The sequence below is a fragment of the Rhinolophus hipposideros genome, assembly GCF_964194185.1.
Source record: "Rhinolophus hipposideros genome assembly, chromosome: 5".
Classification (NCBI taxonomy): Eukaryota; Metazoa; Chordata; class Mammalia; order Chiroptera; family Rhinolophidae; genus Rhinolophus; species Rhinolophus hipposideros.
In genome coordinates this window covers 81,472,830-81,493,895 of record NC_138051.1, presented here as the reverse complement: position 1 = coordinate 81,493,895, position 21,066 = coordinate 81,472,830, and the positions used below count along the sequence as shown (strand labels likewise).

Genomic DNA, 21,066 nt, shown 5'->3' with positions numbered 1-21,066 from the left:
TGCATAGTATTCCATGATCATCATTAATTTCACTAATTTCCTATTGTAGGCACTTAGGCTATTTCAACTTTTTTGCTCTTATAAATAAAACTGTGACAATATCCTTTAAAAGATATTTATATAGACCTCTTCCGTTAGGGCAGAGAGCTAGTGGTTTTGCATTGCACTGACAAAGAGAAAATCAAAGAAGGCCAATAAAGAAAAACAAACTGAGATGGCTGACATCTTTTTTCCTTACAGTCCCAATAAATCCATTCACACATGCTCACGCTCTTTCTTAGAACTGCTCAGAGGATGAAATAGTGAAATACCTTTTTTTTTTGGTCCTATCAGATAGGCAAAGATTAACAAAAATACCTTGTAAGAGTACTGGAAAATATTTATTCGCATACACTTCAGGTGGAATGGTAACACGGCCTAACTTTTAGAGGAAGAAACAGTAATATTTCCAATTATAGAAAATATAAGATTGAAATATCCAACGATAAGGGATAAATTGTTACATCTATATAATAGAATATTTTATTCTTGCAACCTTGCAACCTTTTAAATAAAAGGTTAAAAAATGTTTATGGACACAGTAATACACTCACATTATAATACTAAAAGCAGAAAAAAGTAGAGTACACAGTGTTTCATTTCTGTAAAAAAAGTGAACACACACACACACACACACACACACACACACACACCTGGGGTAATCGATACCAAATGTTAATAGTGGTACATCATAGGAAACACTGATTTTTGCTTTGGCTTCTGTGCTTTTCTGAGTTTTTAAAGTTTTCAGTATTGTGTATTATTTGCATTAAATAAAACAGTGTGTGTTAATAGTGGTAATAAAAAATTATCAAGTTAGTGAACAAAATAAAACAAAATTAACTCAAGTTTCAGGACTCGGAGGTGGTCAGTGCAACTCACTATGTCTCCTTTGTCGACCTCTCTACTTCTGGCTATACCCAAAAAGGGAAAGAATAAAACAAACACACCAACTGAAAAAGAGCCTGTGACATTTCCCACCCAGTTCTGAAACGGAGCCAAGTCACTGAGAAACACTGGGATCAGAAAAACACATCAAACTTGGGAGCCGCAGCCAAACACACCACGCTACAAGTCGCTGATGTCTAACCCGAAACAGTACCACTGGGAGAACACTTTATCCAGCTCCAGAATGCCAACAATGAGTAATTAATATTCCCCCAGGGCCCAGGAAGCCTCATTTCACACAGGGGAGGCTGAGGCAGTGAGGAGGGGCCTCCCTTAGCACACCTGGCGCCTCGCACCTGCCCAGTAACTCACAACCCAAGGCCCCCAGGGCACACTCCACTTTCAGCCCTGCTCAGAGAGCCCTCTCACTGGACTTGGGTATGAAAGGAAACATGTCTCATGTCAATAGGAAAGCACAGGGACCCGGGTGTGAACCTTTGCATGTTCGCATCTGCTTCACAAATGTCTTCAAACAGACCACAAGCCCCCATCCCAGCCAGGGCAGTAGAGTGGGGGTCATGGCCCCCAGCAGGACTGTGTGCTGAGTGTCTCCACTTGCTGGCTGTGCAACTATAATCAAGTGTTTGATGCCGCTGCCCCTCCATGTCCTCTTCTGGAGCATGGAGAAGAGTAACCCTATCTATCCCATCGGATCACTGTGCTGATCAAACTGAATAATTCACACCAAGACTCTCACCCCATGTCTGGCAGATGGAACCTGGAAATTGGTTCCATTTCCCTCTCTTCACTTTGGCCCGGAAAAGGCCAGGGGATCTTAGCTGACAGGGACAACTTCCCCACCCCCCGCAACCAAGCCTTGCCTCTCTGGGTGTTAGCAGAAGACCAGGCTTGCGGGATCTGTGTAGACCACTCGACCAACACATATGGAGCAAGAAGGTCCACCCGTGACCGTCATTTATTTCTCCCATCTTGCAGATTTTTTTCACCGGTATCATAGAGTTAAGAGTTGGGAGGGAATTAATATCTAGTTGAGCCTCCTCCCACCCCTAGGACCCCACTTTACAGCCATGACAGGACACCCTGCAGAGAAGCCCCGAGCAGTACCTTCGGATTACAGTTAACCCAAGCACTTGACAAACATCACTTCGTTTTACTCTTGACATCCCCAGAAACAGAAAAATAACGCTGCAACATCTTGGACCGTCAGATAATCCACAAAGTCCTTTTGCAGAGGCTGATTTAAATTCCTTCATTTCCCTTTTTCTTTTTTTTTTTTTTTTTTAACTCTGTCAAAAATTCTCTGGCTGGAGACAGGAACAGGTGTTCCCTGCATTTCCAGGCCGGGAAATAGAGTCATGCTAGCTTCAAATCACGCAGACTTTTGTTTCCCTCCTACTGCACCCAGGACAACACCCAGCTCCCCGAATTCTGGAAGCTGTGACAAGGCTCACCCAAGGCAGCATCACACCTCCTGAGATGATGGCGGAAAAGGAGGTTCAGGAGGGATAAAAGGGGGGCCGCTGTGGTAGTTTCTTCCATTCGGAGCTGCCCCTGAATCAGCCACCCATTCTTCTCCCTGGTCGAGGCCCTAGCCTGAAATGGACCTTAGATGAAACGGCCTGGGTCGCTGTTTCTGCCCTGGTGACCTCACTCCAAGAGAGGTTCTCATGGTGCACCCCCAGTAGCACTTTCTTCCTGGGACCCCCAGTGGCGCTTCAGAAGTGCGTCCTCAGACAAGATGAAAGAGCGGCACATTGGAATGTCTGACAATGTTGCAGCAGCTCTGGCTCTGCCTCTCACCAGCCCCTGAGCTCCTTCCCGAGGCAGTGATATTTCGCCTTTCGCCTCCACCTTCTGCCTCCAGCCTGAGACTTGTCAGCAGCCCCTTCGTGTAGCAAACATAAAGTTGGTTTGGCTTAAAAGGTCAATTGCAACAGATTTGTACGTGTTCTCTGCCTCTGATGCCAAAGTCCCATGGAAGCCAAGGGAGTACAAGCAGTCCTGAATGCAGGCTCCCCCTGTTCCCACCCCCAGCTTCTCACTCCTGCACCAGCACCCCCACGCCTGAACAGTCTCTTCAGCCAAGGAAGGACAGAATGCTCCCAGGCTGGCCGTTTCTCCACCGCCTTTCCTGCAAAGGCTGCAAAGCTTGGCACACATATCCATTCAAGTTACCCCGAGGAAGCCGTCAGATCCACGGCCCCAGAGGGGTCAGACGGATAGAAACCTGAGGCTGGGAATGACCCTCTCGTGTAGATTAACCTCTGTCCTCAAAAGGCTTGACAGCGTAGAGAATTTAGGCTGGTACAAAGTCAGGGAGCCTACTTGGCTACATTCTCGGGAAGTCATTTCTATTAATGAGGCACCTGTCCTAAACTGCAGTTCTCAAATCAGGGTCCAGGGCCTTCAATGTCCTGGGAGATTCTTCCAGATGGTCAGCAGGCTGTCGCTCCCAATATTCATGCCTAAAATGTGACAGCATCAACACTTCTGTTTCCAGCATGATGTAACCATGGCCTTTTCTTGGGACATCTCTGAGAACCGTGGTGTGTCACCACAGGAAGAGACCTTCGAGGGTTCCAAATCCACCCTCATTTCACAGATGAAGAACCTCAGTCCAGGAGCCAGGAAGAGGCGTGCCACAGCGCATGAGCCTAGTGAATGGTAGGTAGCGCCAGAACCCCAGGGCACAGTCTCATTCAACTACAGCATACCACCTTAAGGAAACACCTGTCAAAACCCATTATCAAGTCATAGATGCCCTCCCACTCAAGTCCAGTGAAAGTTTTTTGTGTGATGAGGGTGGGTGGGGTAGCCGGACCATGGGGAACTTTGCCTGAATCATTGGAGAATTGCCATTGTTAATGGAATTAAATCCAAAGAGGATTTATTAAGTACATTTTTCATTACACAGTACGAAGCCAACAAGCACAGGGTTTTCTCTCACTCTGAGACCTGTAGGCTCTGTCCAGGACACCACACCACCACTTACCCTAGTTTATGCTACAACGGTGATTCTCAACCATTAGCGTGCATCAGAATCACCTGGAAAGGGTTTTAAAGCACAGCTTGCTATGCCCCATCCCCAGAGTTTCAGATCCAGGAAGTCTGGGGTGGGGTCTGAGAATGTGCATTTCACACAAGTTCCCAGGTGACACCAGGACCCATTTGGAGACCATGTACCTGAGTTGAACTAAGACTGACACTTGCATTTCCATGGGCCCCCCACCCCCACGCTGCACATTCACAACTAATACACACTTGTTCAGTCTCCTCCCACGGCTGCAGCCTTATCTGATGGTTCTGCCCAATTATGGTGACTCTCTGGCTACAGCATAATCGATTGCCCCATTAACAGATGACTGAAGATTCAGACTGGCCCCCTTCCCGAGATCGCCTGCCTCTGTGCTGCACCAAGTTCCCCCAATCCAGACAGAGCAGATGAATCTGCGAGGAGTTTCCAACCACCGTCCTGACAGCAAACCATTCCTGAAATGCCCCCCGTCACATCAGCTTTGCCAGGGACTGCGGGACCCCAGGAGTCACCACAATCTGGAGGGGGATCCCCCAAGGAAGCCTACACCCTTTTTATCCTCCTCTATCCATTCCCAGCTTCCAGGGCTTTGATTCCTTTCCAGAAGCAGCTGGCACTCTCCCGCTGCAGGTACAAAAGTCTATGACATCCTTTCCGTGGGGACAGCCACTCTTACATAATGTATTGAGTCCTTGGCTCAGAGCAGGTGGGGTTACCTCCACCTCAGAAAGGGCAAGGCAGCTGCTCACATCAACAGGTGTCTTCCAGCAAGGCAGCCCTCTGGGCTCAGCAAACCTCCTGGGACACTGGGCTGCTCATTGGGACACGGCCAAAGTGAGGAAATGGGACCTCAACCAAGGTCCCAGGTCCAGGTGCATATTAACCAGGAAAGTAGCCGAGGCAGCTTAAGAGCATGGCCGTGTGGTCACAGGCCAGGACCCATGGTTCACTCACCTCGGGCTAATCATGTGGCTCTGGGAAAGTCAGTTAAGATTTCTGCACCCCAGTTTCCTCACTGTGTGATGGGGAGATGATGATACCTGCCTCATAACTTTGTTGATGAAAATAAAAAATAAAAAATAAAAAGATGCGTGTGAAATGCTTAGTAGAGCACCCGGCACAATGAATGTATACTGCTCTTACTGTCGTTATGATCAGGGAGAACCAGAAGGCCCTACATCTAACTCAAACTGCCACATTTCAAAGGCCTCAAGGAGGGACCTCAGATTCAAGAAGGGCCCCCATGGACAAACTGGATGGATGCCTCTGTGACCACCCCCGGTGCCCACTTGCTCCTCATCTAACCGCCAGAAGAGCTGGCCAAGATCCGGCCTCTGGCTGATGCACTTGGCTCCTCTTACACGAGGCCCCTCTTGCTGTTCATCTTGGTCTCTGATTAATGTCCATTTCAAGCCACAATGCAGGCTCTGGCAACATGCTTCTGCTGACTTCAACGCTTTCCCATTTCTGACATCACTCAAACTTTCCTTGGAGCCAGGGATCAGTCAGAAGTTTGTTTGTTTGTTTGTTTGTTTGTTTGTTTTTCCTCTATCACCATATGACCTAGACATGCCCATCACCTGGCCTTGACAGGAATCTGCCAGCTATAAACCAAGCTAAGGAATTTTTCTCAAACTACCGGAAATGAGCTGACCTCTGAAGATACCTGAAATGAAACACAACTCTAACACCTACTGCCAGCTATCCATTTGAGAAAATTCTGTTTTCTTGCCCTCACCTAAGTGTTGGACAAGTCAGAGAATACTTGGGCTGTTTAATAAACCTTGGAGTTGCAGGAAACAAAGACCTCCTCCAACTATAGTTAGGATAAGGGCTTGCTGGGAGGACAGGCGGCGACCAGAAAGCCATCAGCAGAGGAAGCAGCCACACCCTCTTTTGCTTTCCTTCCTGGCCCCAGAATTTGCTTTCTGTGCCATGTTCCATTCTCCCCTGGTCACCATCTCCTAATCTAAGTTAAATCATGAACTTTAAGCTCAGGAACCCCTATCACCGTCACCACCGCCACCACCACCACCAGCACCACCAACAACAACAAAACCTCAGTTTCCCAATTCCAAACTCCCACGGAGCAAAACCATCAACCTGACTCGTTTTTTTAAGCTCTAGACTGCAGGTCACAGCATGGCTGGGCAGCATGCGTGCTCATGCCTGACACATTAAGGCATGGCTATGAGATGGGGTTGGCCAGGTCACAGGATACGAAGCAGGGCTGTCCATTTAGCAAGGTGATGGGAAGGGGCAGCTCATAAGAGAATGAGGCTGGGCAGGGAGGGGGAGAAAAGAAAATCAAACTCACGTGCCAGGCAGAAACCAGGCTAGCAGAGCCCTTCCCCACTCAGACCTGCACCGTCTTAGATCTGTGATGAGCAAAACAGCAGCCAAAGGACAAGCATGAAGAGTGGAGCCTGGTTCCAGGGCTTTCCAAAAATGGACACAGTCATTTCCAAAAATGACCATCTGGGTCATATTCATTTCTCAACTGAAAACATTTTCAACTGTCCATTGCTCTGAATTGGAAGAGCTATAAGGTAGTTCATGTTTTTCTGAAATACACAGGCAGCACTCAATCAATGTTTCAGAATGGACAATAGGAAAGGATGGAGTGGGAAGGTATCAGATGTAACAACCACATCTGCCACAGATTGGAGGTGGTTTAGAAGCCATCCCTTCTCCTCCTAAATCTAGGCAGGAAAGGAGGAGGGAATGGGAAGAAAATGAGTCCAGTGATGTCTCAAAGAGATAATCCTGAGTCATGGATACCCCTAAGGGAAAGGGGACTTATCAGGGCCAACACAGCTCTTCTCACGAAGTGAGGGGGAGGCAAGACTGTAAATACCCACCCAGTAAATACCCAACCAGGAAAGAAATGAGGGTGCTCCCTCTCTTGCCAGCCTGTCTCCCAAGACTTGGACACTTTAGATGTGGTCAGGAGCCCCAGCAGTGCCAAGGACAGCAAGAGGAAAAGCAGAGGGAGAGGTGCAACATGCCAGCAGCCTAGTTCTCCAGGTTGAGCGAAAGCATAAGCAAGCGCCTCCCCAGCTGTTGGACATGAGGGTTTGGGACAGTCACAGGAACAGTGGACCACCTGCAAAATCCTGCCACACAGCCTTACAGAGTTAGGTGGAAGCCAGAAGAAGTGAAAACAAGAACGGGGAGAATACACCCCAGTGGTGGTTGAGCTCTGTGAAAGAAGGTCTTCTCCAGCCCCCAGCTGAAAGCAGTGCCGGCCTCCTGTATTGATTATGCATGCATGCCACTGAGCAAACAGGCCAGCTGGGCTAGGGCCGAGGCCTGCTGGATAATTTATATGCTGGCATTGGCATTCACAGAGTCATGGGCAGAGTTCAAAGAAAAGAGCTGGAGAACAGACCTTCAAGACAGAAGCAAACTGCCACACTTCTGCAGCTTCCGGTGGGTGGGGCAGAAAAGTCTCCTAAGGCAATCACGCAGAATGCTGCCAAAACGTGTGTGCATGACACACGACTCCCACTGCCTATGACACACCCTCCCGCCCTGAATCCCAGCCACCCCCTTGCCTGGTAGACTCCTTTAAGACCAGGCGGATGTCACCACCTGGAAGAAGCTTGACTTATACTCCCAAATCGTGCATGGTGACCTCCTTGGTGCTCCTCTGATAACCAAGCGTTGCTGTCATCAGAGGCTTCCACTTCATTCACCTGTTCACAGCATTTCTTCCAGAGGGAAGCCTTGTGTAACTCACCCAACTACGGCAGTGCTTCTCTGACATTCAAACAGCTCCTTAGGCCTATCCTTCAAAGCTCTATCCCAGTTTGTACTCATATTTCCCATACTTTTTTGGTCACTTTCCCTCCTCCGATCCCCAGATGTAAATTCTGAGGAAGGGGACTTCTTGTCTCTTTTATCACTGCACCAACCACAGTACCTGGCCTGCACTGAAACTGAACAGGTAACAATTTAACAAATGAATAAATGAGTCCTACTACAACATATTATGGTCACGTTCATTGCTCTTTCTTTCCAACTAGACTGTGAAATCCCTTAGGGCAAAGACAGTGTCTAAATGGTCTTTCCTTACCTGCACAACTAGAAGGGGGTGGGGTCAAACGTTTCTGGCACCCTCGGGCAATTATTTCCCATCACCAAGATGCACCAGACAATTCACCTCATTTTGTTCTTTCCCAGTGCTTAGTATAATTCCTAACCCATAAAAGGTGTCCACTGTCTATTTTCAGATGGTTTACCTTTTAAGGAGCCCACCTCTAAGACTGGGAACGTGTCCTCTATGCTAAACAGTGGCAAGTAGGCCTCCAAGTAATAGTGACAAGCAGTCCATCGTGGCCACCAGACACGGACAAAGGCAGTGTTTAGAGCAGACATAGGCTGCCCAGGAGGTAGGAGACCTGAGCGTTCATACCCACCCTACACTTTCTGGCTGGGTGACATGGGGAAATCATCACACTCCTTGGCATACAGTTGTCTTGTCTCTAAAAGTGAAGGAAATTTCCCCTGGCCCCCAGGCATCAGATCCACCTTCCCATGTGTGGTAACTAAATATACAGACCTGAGTTTGAATCCCACCTTCTCTGGTTTTCAGTTGTATGACCTTGGATAAGGTACGTGACTGAGACCTGAGTCTCTGTTTCTTCATCTGTAAAACTGGCTAATAATGGTTTACAAGAACAGAATAAGATGATGCGTGACAAAGGCTATCGCAAATGAGCACAGCGAGCAGTCGATTAATGGCAGCAGGTTACAGTGGAAAGATCCTGGTTTGGACTTAGAAGCTCTGCTCTGGCTTGCTGGTAACAATGGACAAGCGAGGTTCTACGGTTCAGTTTCCTCATCTGGAAAGCGGAGGAAACAAAACAGTCTCTCCTCACTTTGGCCACTCACTCCCATCTGGGGACACCTACACTTGCTGTTCCAGGGCGGTCCCCTCCCTAGCTCTTCCGTGGCTGTCTCATCATTCGGGTCTTAGCTCAGATGTCATCTTAGCTCGGCTTTCCCTTCATCTCTCCAAAGGGACCCACCTACCTCATACTGTATTTTATTTCTTTCCTGGTAGTCACTTCTGTCTGAAATTCTCTAATTTTGATGTTTTTATTGTCTATCACCCTTCTCACTAGAATTTCAGCTCTATGAGAGCAGAAAACCTGGTCTACCCTATACTCTATTGTATCACCAGAGCCTAGAATGCTACCTTACACCCAGTAGGTGCTTCACAAACACTGAATGAATGAATGAATGAATGAATGAATGAATGAATGAATGAGTGAAAGAACACTGTTCAGGATCACAGTGAAGAAACAAGTAAATAATGCAAGTGAAAATGCCTAGTTCATAGTAGGCTGGTTCATAGTAGGCTCTTTGTGTTAATCTTCTTTACTTTCCCTGGGAACTAATTTTTTAAGAACTATAGTCCTTAAACAGTATCTCAATTTGAGATTTAAAACTTGCTTAAATTGAACCATAATTAACCTCCCCATGTCAATCTCCACAAGTGCTTCTTAACACCTCTGGAACGTCTGAGCAACGGAGCCCCACAGGATTCCCCGAGTGCTCTGGAAGACGGGTCATCAGTAGAGCGCCTCCCGCATGCGCACATGTTGTACATCAGACACAAAGACGAATGGCTTTCTATCCAATGCCAAGGGGCAGTGCCAGCTGGAGTAGGGACTGCAGGCTGGGCCCCTGAGAGGGCTCAATTCTGAAATGCAGACCAGTCAGGTGCCGACCAGGATGGTGATGGAGAGATTTACCAGGGTGCTGGACCATCCTGGCCCACTCTGCAACTGCTGTCCCCGCCACCCAGCATTCATCTCTGGGCCCCTCTGCTTATTCTGGGACATCGCCACTATTCTCCCATTAATCCACCAACTGGGGTGGCTCTTCTACTCTGTCCAAGGTCCCAGGCCAGCATGGTAGATGAGTCTGTCCCTTCTCCTGCCAGATGCAGCTAGACGATCCCAGGTCAAGTCCTGACCCCCAGGGGGTAAAAGTGGCAATGACCTCACCTTGTCCACACAGTCTAGGCAGCTACACCCTGAGCCACTGAGCCTCAGTTGCCAGAGCTCACAGAAGTTGCACATCCGAGGTCAAGGGGCTCACACTAGTGCTGTTAGGACTCTGTCCCCGCGATGCACTGAGCTTCAACTCTAGATGCCAGCCAGAACTCACTGCCCCAACCCTCTCCTAACTCTGCTGGGCAAGACACGAGAAAGGGCAGGTGTGAAACTCCATTTTAAATGTCAAAGGAAAAGTCTGTATTTCTTAGGGTTTCCAGGCGGGAATTCCCATGTGTTTTCGGGAGTTTTCTTTGCTTTCCCATTCCCGAATCCCAAGAAAAGTTGGTCGGGAAATCAGGAAAATCGCCTCCTTGAACCCAGTGATACCCACAATGGGAAGTAAACAAACTACCCACAATGCGTCTCTTAGACATTTTTCCTGTTTATCACTAGGGTTTCTGGGCGGCAATTCCCACCCATTCTCAGGAATTTTTTTCACTTTTCCATTCCCAAATCCTGAGGAAAGTTGGTCAGGAAATCGGGAAAATCAGCTCCCTGAACCCAAGTGGTTGGTAGTATCGGCCGTCACTTTGTGGAAGCGATTCGTCGTGGAGAATAGAAAACAAGTTTATATCTCGAGATTGGGGAACGGGAAAGTGAAAAAAATTCCTGAGAATGGGCGGGAATTCCTGCCTGGAAACCCTAGTAGTTCTCCATGCTCAGATACCACTTTGCCTATCAAAATGCCAAAGCAAGGCCACAATGGGCTTAATCTGTGGTTCTGGCCATTGCGATCGGCCCAGTGCACCCAGAAAACACTTCCCACATGGAAGGAACGGACTGATATGGGTCGCACATCATGCCCTTGCCTCAAACCCAGCTTGCATTATCTCCACTGGGCTAGAGCATGAGCAGAGTCTCTTTTCATCCCTATAGACAGAGAGGGAGACATGGCCTGATAACCAGCTACAGAAAATAGGCACTGTGACACCACGTATAGAAGAACAGGTTGGGTGAGGCAGGGGGGCACACAAAGAGGGTGGCCCTCAAGCCACCACACATCAATGGCTCCAGTGCCTATGGAAAGGGCTTTCTAGGCATGGGCTCACAGATGACCTTCGACTCTGTCTTCTAGCTAGTTCAGCTGTCACCTTGACACCTTTCGTTCCACTTCCACTTGATACTCAAGTATCTTAGTGAAATAGAGAGCCAGTTCTGTTTATAGGACAGGGTCCTTTACCTTTCACTCCAGCAGACCCCTGGGCAAACCTGTACTCCCTAAGTAGCACTGCCCTGACTCTCTGGGATCCCTTCATTTAGTACGTTTCCAGCCTCCCCATCCCAACTTTACAGTTACTTAAGCTATATTGTGTCCCTATGTCCAGCCAGACCAAACTGTTGTGTGACTTGATGTCATCCTTAACCATTTTGAGCCTCAGTTCACGTATCCCTAGAATGAGTGGTTAAATTAGACAAGCTACCAAGTTTCATTTTAGCACTAATATTCCATAATTCCATAATTGTTTGGAAGATTATCAGCTGGAGTCATCTCTGACAATGACATCCACTTTATCAAAACTTGACCTTGACCTATTTGCCTTCTTGGGTCCCAAGCTGAACAGGCTTTCTGAAGTTTCCTTTAGCTCGGTAAATGCTCTACAAGTCCATTTCTCCTCCTCACATTCTTATTCCCGATAGAGGTGGGGATCAGGAAGGTAGGGGGCATTGGGAAGATTGAGGAGAAACAGAGAAGTACTGGTGAATGGCAACTCCTTGTAAGGAAGAGAAAAATGCACATGTTCAGACTCAATGGCTGACACTTCTTAGCGCCTCCCCTTTCAGAAATATGTGGAATCTATCCTACCAATCTGGAGCCACGCCACACTTCTTGGGACAGGAGATCTCATGCCAAGCTTCTGATGGCTACTCACATCACACCCTGGGAGTCACCCTCCACACTGATCTGTCCCTCATCCAATTTATCATCAATTTATCATCAATTCTGATGATGGTACCACCAAAATATATTTCAACTGCCAGCCATCACCCACACCACTGTCTGTACTCCATCTCCAGCGCCTAGCACAGTGTCTGGACCCAGCGGGCGCTCAATAAAGATTTGTTGAATGAATGGAGTCCAAGAGGACTTCTTTGTCCCTGAGAAATAGAACTGAGAGATGGGCTACTTTTGCAGGGCTATGTTGAATTCAGTATTTCCTACCCAGCTAAAGCATAAATAAGTACCTCACCTCAAACCCTGTACTGCCACTGAGTTAAGGATCCCTCTCCCCCTCCTTCCCACTCAGGTCTCAAGACTCAAGAGTGACAATGAAACCACAGGCATCTCCTCACTCTGCAGATAAGATCTGAGTATAAGTATCTGTTTAACATCTGAACAGCATTAATTCCCAGGAGAGCCATCTCCTGTCCTAGGGCAGTATAACAATATCCAAACAATACATACCGTACACACACACACACACACACACACACACACACACACACACACACACACACACACCAAGCTCTGAGCAGCAGAAAGCAGCAGGGCTATAACTCAGATGCCTCTTCTGGGACCACATAGCACCACCCCTACAGGACTATTAAGAATCTATACTTTGGTCCACGGGCCCGGCTGGAATGGTGTTCATGAATGCAAAGGACAACCCTCCCACCCTGCCAGCCCCCATCACCAGGGCCAGATACTCAGAGTTTGCACACAGCTCAAAGAGGAGAAGGAATGATATAATACCCCTGCTTACACCCAGTTTCTGGAACTCTACATCCATCTAGCAGGGAATCACTTGCTATAAAAGTCCTGAGCTGGAGAGTCATGTGGGTGGCTGTCTGGTTTCCTACCATGTCCATCTCAAGATTTTCCTCATTATTTCACACTGTTGGCATGGCCTCCAAACTTCCAATGCCATCATACCAGCTTTGGACATGTCTGGGAGTCAACCTCCCTAGCAAAGACACAGAACCAGGCTCTCACAGCCCATCTGGCCACACAGCAGAGCAACTCTGGGGGCTGGGGGATTCCCACATGGGGTCCTTCCCTGTAAAGCTTCAGCCTTCTCCCTCGGCTTCATTGAATGCACTTCCTGTTGGCCCACCTGCCCCTCTGTTCTCACTGATCGGGGAGCCTGCTTTCATCACAGTTGTGTGGTTATGCTCTGCAGTCAGACAGCCCAGTTCAGCTCATGTACCACTCCCAAGAGGGTAGACCTGGGGAAGCCACATGACCTCTCTAAGCCTTCACGCTCTGGTCTGTAAAACGTGAGTCAATGCCTGCCACATAAGATTACTAAGAGAATTCAATGAGTTAACCACTGGGTGTAAAGCTCCCAGCACAGAGTAAGTAGTCCTTCAACTGCTGTCAGTTCCCATGCTCCTGACCCAGCCGTACACACCCCACTAGGTATGATCTGCTTGCGTTCAAACACACAGTTCTCATGGCCTTAAAGAATCTTCCATCTAGGTTGATGCTTTGAAAAATAAGCAAAATAAGGGGCAAGTGAATTGCTCTCATACCTTTCCTGAGTCTCTGTCTTCCCTTATCTGGTTAGAAACAAAATGCTTTGTTAAGACAGTAGTCCTCCCTACTCATGGTTTCACTTTCTGTGGTTTCAGTTACCCATGGTCAACCGCGATCAGAAAATATTAAATGGAAAGTCCAGAAATAAACATTTCAGACCTTTTACATTGTACACCATTCTGAGCAGCATAATGAAATCTCTTGGCCCAGATGGGAATAATCACTTTGTCTGGCGTTTCCATGTTGTATACACTCCCCACCCATTGATCACTTAGTACCCTTCTCAGTTACCTGATCAGTTATCAGAGAGACCACATTCACCTAACTTTCATTATAGCCTAGTGTTATAATTGTTCTATTCTATTAGTAGTTATTATTGTTCATCTCTTACGGTGTCTAATTTACAAATTAAACTTTATCATCAATATGCATGTCTAGGGAAACATAGTATATAGAGGGTTCAGTACTCTCCACAGTTTCCACTGGGGAGTTTTAGAACGTATCCCCTGAGGATAAGGGGGGACTCCTGTATAGAAGAGGGAGTCGCAGATGGAGGCCAAATTCTTCCAATTCCTAGTCTCACCCTTTCCACCAGACAACACCGCTGGTTAGCATCGTCATTTTGTCACCAGTTTCTTTAATATTACCCTTCATTTGTAGAATGCCCCTCCCAATTCATCCCTCTCCCCGATAGAAACCCCATGATTTTGAGGAAAGCCTGAGGCGGGGTGGGGGGCAGGAAGACAGTAACACTGGTTCTTTCTAGGAGACGGGATTCCGGATGATCTTTATTTTCTTCTTTACGCGTTTCTGTTTCCTGGATTTTTTAGGGGGGGTTCTCCTTTTGCAATGTACGTGGCACATGTCTCCCTTTTTAAAATGAGAAAAAATATATAAAGCCATTTCCAACAGCTCCAGGTCTCTTCATGAAAGGGAACTAAAGATGACGATACATTCTCATTTAACCCTCAACGACGAGGCAAGAAGTGGCCCGCTGCACCAAGCAGCCTGAATTGTGAAAGTGGGAAGGAGAGGCAGTCACTCATCTAGCAGGTGTTCACCGAGGGCTCCCCCCATGCGAGGTGTCGTGTGTGAGCAAAACAAAGCCCCAGCCAGCCCTTGGGGTGGTTAGGGCCTATTCAAGCAGACAGACAATATGCAAAATAAACACATGTGTAATACGTCAGATGGTGTTAGGTGCTATGAAAATTAAGTAAGGCAGGGGGAGGAGAGTCCTGGGGAGGGAAATGCCATTCTGCAAAGTGTGGTTGGGGAAGGCTTGCCCAATGAGCAGAGACCTGGGGAAGAGAAACAGCCTTGACCAAGGCTTGGCGATTGGGCGGGGCTTAGCAAGTTCAAGAAGCAGCGAGGAGGCAGCACAAGCGAGGAGAGGGTGGGAGGCTAGGGGGACCAGATCGGGTGGTGCCTGGAAGGTCATACTTAAGACTCTGGGCTCACTTGGAGTGGCGGGGAAATCACTGGAGGCTTCTGAGCACAGGGACGTAACTTGACTCGTATTTTAAAGGATCATTCCAGCCTGCTGTGTGGAGAAAATAAAAATGGATGGAGTCAAAACTGGAAGCACGGGTCCAGTAAGGAGGACACTGCCCTAATCCAGGAGAGAGGTGGTAGCAGTGGTTTGGACCACGGGAGTGAGAGTGTGGTCATATTCCGGGTGCATTTTGTAAGGAAGAGGCTACAGGCTTTGCTGAGAGATTGAACGTGGACTATGAGAGGAGAACACCAGTTCTAAGTGTGCTAAGTGTGAGCAACTAGGACGATGGAGTTGCTGCTTCTGGAACAAGAAGACTGGGTGGCACTGGTCAGGGCGGGAGGTAGAATTAAGAGCTGATAAAGCCTGTAAAATGTGATCGAATTAGTATTAGACAAGCAGGTAGAGCGCTACGGATCAAGCAGGTGGATATACAAATCTGAGTTCAAGTGAGAGGTCCAGGCCAGGCGTATAATTCTGAGAGCACTAAATCAGGTGCTCTCGTTACAATACCTCATTTAATATTCCCAGCCACTCTGTAGGGTATGTGTGACCTTACTCCTGTTTTTAAAATGACAATCTGAGACTCTGAGAGGGCAAGTAATTTGCTCTAAGTTTGTCCACACAGAACAGACTCACTTGTATTTGCATATGGGTCAGTCTGATTCCAGAGCCCATGTCTCAGGTCTTAAGACATCTAGACGTAATAACCACAGAACCAATAACTCAGTGACCAGGGTAGTCTGCACCTTCTCTGTTCAGGAAACTGAGCCCACCTACTTACAAGATCCACAATTGCTCTTGTTGCCTGAGTGTCTGTGGCATCCAGGCCCCAGAGTGATTGATGTCTAGCCCTTATTCATCGGCTTCTGCCGTGGTTTCCCGATTTGCCCCCTAATCCTCCACGAGACCTGAAATTAGCTTTAAAGACCAGCCTACAGCACTGTAGTCCGAATGCCCCAATAGTTATCACCACTCTCCTGCCTGGGCAGCCACTCCAGGTGTCCTCTCTACCTTGGAGAGGTCACATGCCATGAGCTTGATCTCAGATGGCTCTTCCCACTGTGGAACCGGGGTCAAATCATTTGACATCTATCTAAGCCTCAGTTTCCTCAACTGTCAAAGGGTGGGAGGGAATTAGAGTAGAATCTTTTGAGTCTGTGAACTATGTAGAAAGGGCAAATTGTTCTAAATACAGATGTTTTACAGTGGAAAAGCCTTCAGTCCTATTTTGAATCCTGGTACCCACTGGCTGAAGAGCCATGAGCAATTTAATCCCTCCATCCTGTTCCTCCATCTCTAAAAGAAGGGTGACAATACCAACGCTACAGGACCGTGGGTAGCACAATCGTACGGTACGTGGCTGCTCCATACGAGCTAGTTTACTGAATAATCACTTTAGAAAAGTCCAAGAGTACACAGCAAGTCCAAGTTCTCCAACTCCATCTATGGACTCCCCTTCCTCCACAGCACACACTCAGCCCCTAATGATTTCACTCACCTTCTGCCTGATCACATCCCCAAAATCCTGAGGTCCTAACAGCCCACCTTTCCATTCAGCCCTAGTTTCATTTCTTCAACTCCTACTTCCAAGGAAACCTTTATGGAGGCATTAGGAGTGAAAGAGGAAGATGAAAATAAAATCTCCTTGCTTGTCCTATCCATCACCAGAAGCAGAAGCGTCCTGTTAGCAGAAGCTGACTAACACAAAATAAGATGATCACCACCCTTATTATCATGGCCATGGCTCATATTATCTTACTCCCGGCGGAACAAGATGGTATGGAGAATGGAGTGTGTATCTGGCATCAGAATGTGTAGGTTCTAATCCTGGCTGTACCAACTACTAGTGAGAGGACCTTGCATAAGTCACTTGATTCTGAGCTTCCCTCCACAATGATTATGTCATTACCTCTGATTTATAATGACATTTAGGCTCAGCAGGTAACGTATCCATTCAGCTGGTAAATGACAAGCAGGGGGTTACCCTAAGTCTGCTTATGTAACCCCAAAGCTCATGTTTTTCCCACCACCATGATACCCGGAGCAGGCTTTAAAGTCAGAAAATGCTACATTTGCTTCTCAGTTGCTGAGAGGACTTGGGCAAATTATTTCATCTCTCGGAGGTTCCATTTATCTCATCTATAAGGTGAAGACACCTCTCCCTGTCTCATGGGCCATCATGGGGATCTGGATAGCATATAAAGAGCCTGGGCTCAGAGTCTGCATGAAGCAGTCCCTCAACGACTTAGGGCTCCATTCTCACCAGTACCTCAGAGATAATTCAAAATAAGAAACACCCACATATCCAAGGCAGTCCTGGAACCAGCAGGTCCTCCATAGCTGTTCTCTGAAACTTAAAAGCCAAGTGCCCAAGACCACATGGCTATGACCGACAAAACTAATATTCAAACACAACTCTTTTGCCCTGAGTGTAGAGCCCACCCAAGCCAGCTCAGAGCAGCTCAACCATTTGAAACCTGAGAGCATCATGCGACCACCACCAGCCTGCTCCCTTCATTCCCCTACTCTAGCTCAATTTTCAGCTACCTAAAAAGATTCCTACACAGGAAGAAAATCACCAAGTGAGAAGAGCGCCCTCTGGCCAGCTCCGGGTGGACCCCCTAGTAACAGGCTTCTACCTCCATTTCAGGGACAAGGAACAAAGAGTATCCTATTGACTTAAAGACATAAAGCAACTTTATTCTCCAAACACAGTCCAGGGCACATAGTGCCCCGGCGAGGGGCAGCTAAATACAAGCGGAAGCTAGCACAGTGATTCTGAAGCCCTCAGGTCCCTGAGGAAATGGTGATGTTGAGAAGGCACCTATCAATCACAGCTGATCCTGGAGGAGCTGTGCATGTACACACTGCCAAAACAATTAACAACTCAAATCCATAAAGCATGAGCTCCGGGTCCTGTGCCTCAGGCTCTGCCTGGGAAACCACAACGCCCTTGAGAAGTATTTTGCAAGAAGCACCAATCCTCAGGCTTCCCTAAAAGAGCCTTAGCCCTTTTCTCTGAAGAGTGACCAATCACAGGAGAAAAATGTTGACAGACGAAGACTGGCAGGGTGCTTCGTAGTTACCCTCTTGCTCTGCCTTTCCTCCTTGCTGTCCATTTGCCAGGATGAGTCAGATGTACCCAGATGGACCACGTTCTGGATTCGGCCCCACGGTCCACAACCAAAAGGAAGCCCCAGACTTTTGTTCAATGGCTGGGGGAAGAGAAGTTCTCTACAGCTCTTAGGGGTGACGTGTGCTGGCCTGAGCTCTAGAGCTTCAGAGCCATTTACTACCATGGACAGAGCCAGCCTGAGGCCCTGCTAATATTGGATATTGGACACCCCTACACTGAACCAAAGTTGAGATTCATTCTCTAAAATGTTGGTGTGTGAACCCAACCTCCTCACCAACAAATAAACAAATAGATAAATAAATAAATACAATACAATACAATACAATACCTCTATGGTTACGCCAGATTCCTGTCACAAGGATCATCCTAACTGAAACAGCTACCAACCAACCCAGGTTCTTCAAAAACTTGCTAAACCTACCTCTCCACTCACATCTCTCACTCAGCCCTCCAGCCATGTGCTACAAAGGTCAATCTCCTGTGTATTGAAGAAAAGTCCTTCTTTTCTTTTCTTTCCTCATGCTGTTTCCTTGGCCTGTCATCCTTAGTCCTTCTCCCCGTCTGCTGACGTCATACTTTATGAATTCCCCTTCTGCAGTAAAGCCTTCCTGACACTCCCTTCCCTGGCAGGAAGTTAGCATCCCCTCTAAGGAAACCCCCATCCTCTACATGGAAAACCCCTTCCTTTCCCTAGAAACCCCTACGGTCCCTTCTATTCTGGATCCAGGCTTCTAGCCATGATTACATACATTCATAATGTCCTTCACTACAGAATGTCAACTATAACTTTTCTTGGTATTCCTAGCACTAAATACAATGTCCTGGGAAAGGAAGCAGATTTGCCCAACTGAATATGAGGAAGCTGTACCTGGCCAGCTTGGTGTGTGAGTAGTGTTGGCGTTCCAGAGGGCATTTGACTTTCTCACTCCTCAGCCCTCCATGGAACCACAGATGTGCATTTGAGAGATGATGGCATAGGGTACGCTGTGCACGAGGAACGGGGTAGGGGACCAGCAAATCAAAACTGTATTGCAAACCTCCTCTAAACACAGTGTCTAAACTTATAGAGGGCCACTGGAGCCCCTTTGTCTGCCTCGCAAGGGCTCTCTCTGAACTACTTCTATCAAATCCACCCCCCACCATCACGCAACTCTCCCTAGCTCAGCTCCCCAGGTTCCCGTCCCAGCTGTGCCATCAACTACTTGTGTCCTGGAGCCAATCATTTAACTGCTCCTGGCCCTCACCTCTATGTTGAAGAAAGTGAACTAGCCATGCTCTAATGTTCTACCCATTCTCTAAGATGCTAGCGTTCTGTATGGAACAATGGATTTGCTTTTCTCCAAACCCCTCATTTGGAGAAATCCCAGACTCTAATGCTAAATAAAGGGTTAGCATTTTCCCCACGCTCTAAACTTTCTTCTGTCCCTTCCTTATTTCCTAGGTAAAGGGATACATTTTCTTTCAAAGACTCTAACACAGTGCCTGCCTTAGGTGCCAGGAGAGCAAAACTCAGCAGTCCTTCCTTCCTTCTTAAAATATAAGACCTAAGAGGCCAAAATTTGCCAACTGCCTCATTATACCCAAAATCTAAATCTGGAAGCTCAGTGGCTGTTGTGGAAAAGTGCTCATGATGCATCGTTAAATGAAAACTCAAGCCAGTGTGACAGCTTCCAAAATGTGATTTCAGTGCCTGGCACAGAGTGAGTGCTCAATTAGTACTTGTTAAATGACTGAATGCACTTCTTTAAAAATGAAATAGCAAACCCTGGATTGTGGATGCTTAGAAATTAAGCTGGAAAGACGGGTATCAGAATTTCCCATTAGTTGTTTCTGAAGGGGGAACTTACAGATGACTTTATTTTTGTTTATGGTATTTTCTAAATGTTCTATAATGAACATACGTTATTTACTAATAAGAAAATTACGTCACTTTTATAAGGAGTTAACTGTTGTAAAAAAAAATAGATAAATAACCACATACATACAAAAAAAAAAAAGAGTGACTGTCATCCAAAATCCACCACCCACACTCAAGCCAGCCTTCTTCCCTCTCACACATCCCGCCCCTTCTCAAAGAAAGCTTCCCCGCCTTCCCTTTTGTCTTGATTCCAAGAATCTGGGGATTCGGGTATTTTGCCTTCAAGTGTGAGCCTCATCAGATTCAGAGCCCAGGATTAAGGTGGCCCCCATTACTCCAAGACCGAGAGGTAAGCCGACAAAAAGCTAGCCTCTTGTGGCATCCTTCTTGCCAGAACCATCCCATAAACCCAAACCGACAAAAAGCTAGCCTGTCCACTTGTGGCATCCTTCTTGCCAGAACCATCCCATAAACCCAAGAAGAGCACTGAGGCAGGGCACGCAGAAGCCTTCACCTCAGGGGGCACCTGTCCACCTGCATAGATTCCTTCACCCGCAGGTCAGGGAAAGGAGGTTGAAGAAAGGAACTCCATGTCTTGGCAAATTTTTCAGGAATTTAGTATTTGATCAGTGCCCCATTCACACGTCTCCGGTCTCTTCCACGTCTTCTCGCTTGTCCTCCGGGCTCCACACCAAGTGCATGACCGAGGCCCTGTCTTTCTCAGCGAACCGCACTTCTGCTCAGTGAAGGTCAGCTAGAGGTGGGGAGGGGGACTACACAACTCTGGGGCAGGGCCACCTCAGGTGAACACAGAGGCAGGGTGTACAGAAAGACACCAGACAGAGGAGGAGAGACGAACTGCAGGTGACAAGCATCTCACTAATTTACGGGTGGGGGTGACAGGTAGGGGGGAAGAGGGGGACGGAGGGCAAACATTTGCTATGAGCTCCTGGGCCAACAGACCTAGAAGAAGGCTGGCCTGGGGTTCTGCCCAGAGGGAAGAGAAACAGAAATCCCTCACAGTCACAGCACCAAGGGGCAGCCATGCCCCA

General features: G+C 47.6%; 1 protein-coding gene across 24 annotated transcripts in view; it reads right to left on the bottom strand.

Annotated features, from left to right (window-relative positions):
* Positions 1-21,066, bottom strand: part of NRXN3 (neurexin 3) — a 1,519,061-nt gene that overhangs the window by 1,486,070 nt on the left and 11,925 nt on the right. Inside the window, exon 1 of one of the 24 annotated variants that reach the window (XM_081050422.1) lies at positions 2,400-2,481. The exons of the other annotated variants lie outside the window; for them this stretch is intronic. The gene's annotated coding sequence lies outside the window, so the exon portion shown is untranslated. Of the gene's footprint in view, positions 1-2,399; positions 2,482-21,066 lie in introns of those variants that run through there. 24 annotated transcript variants of the gene reach the window in all.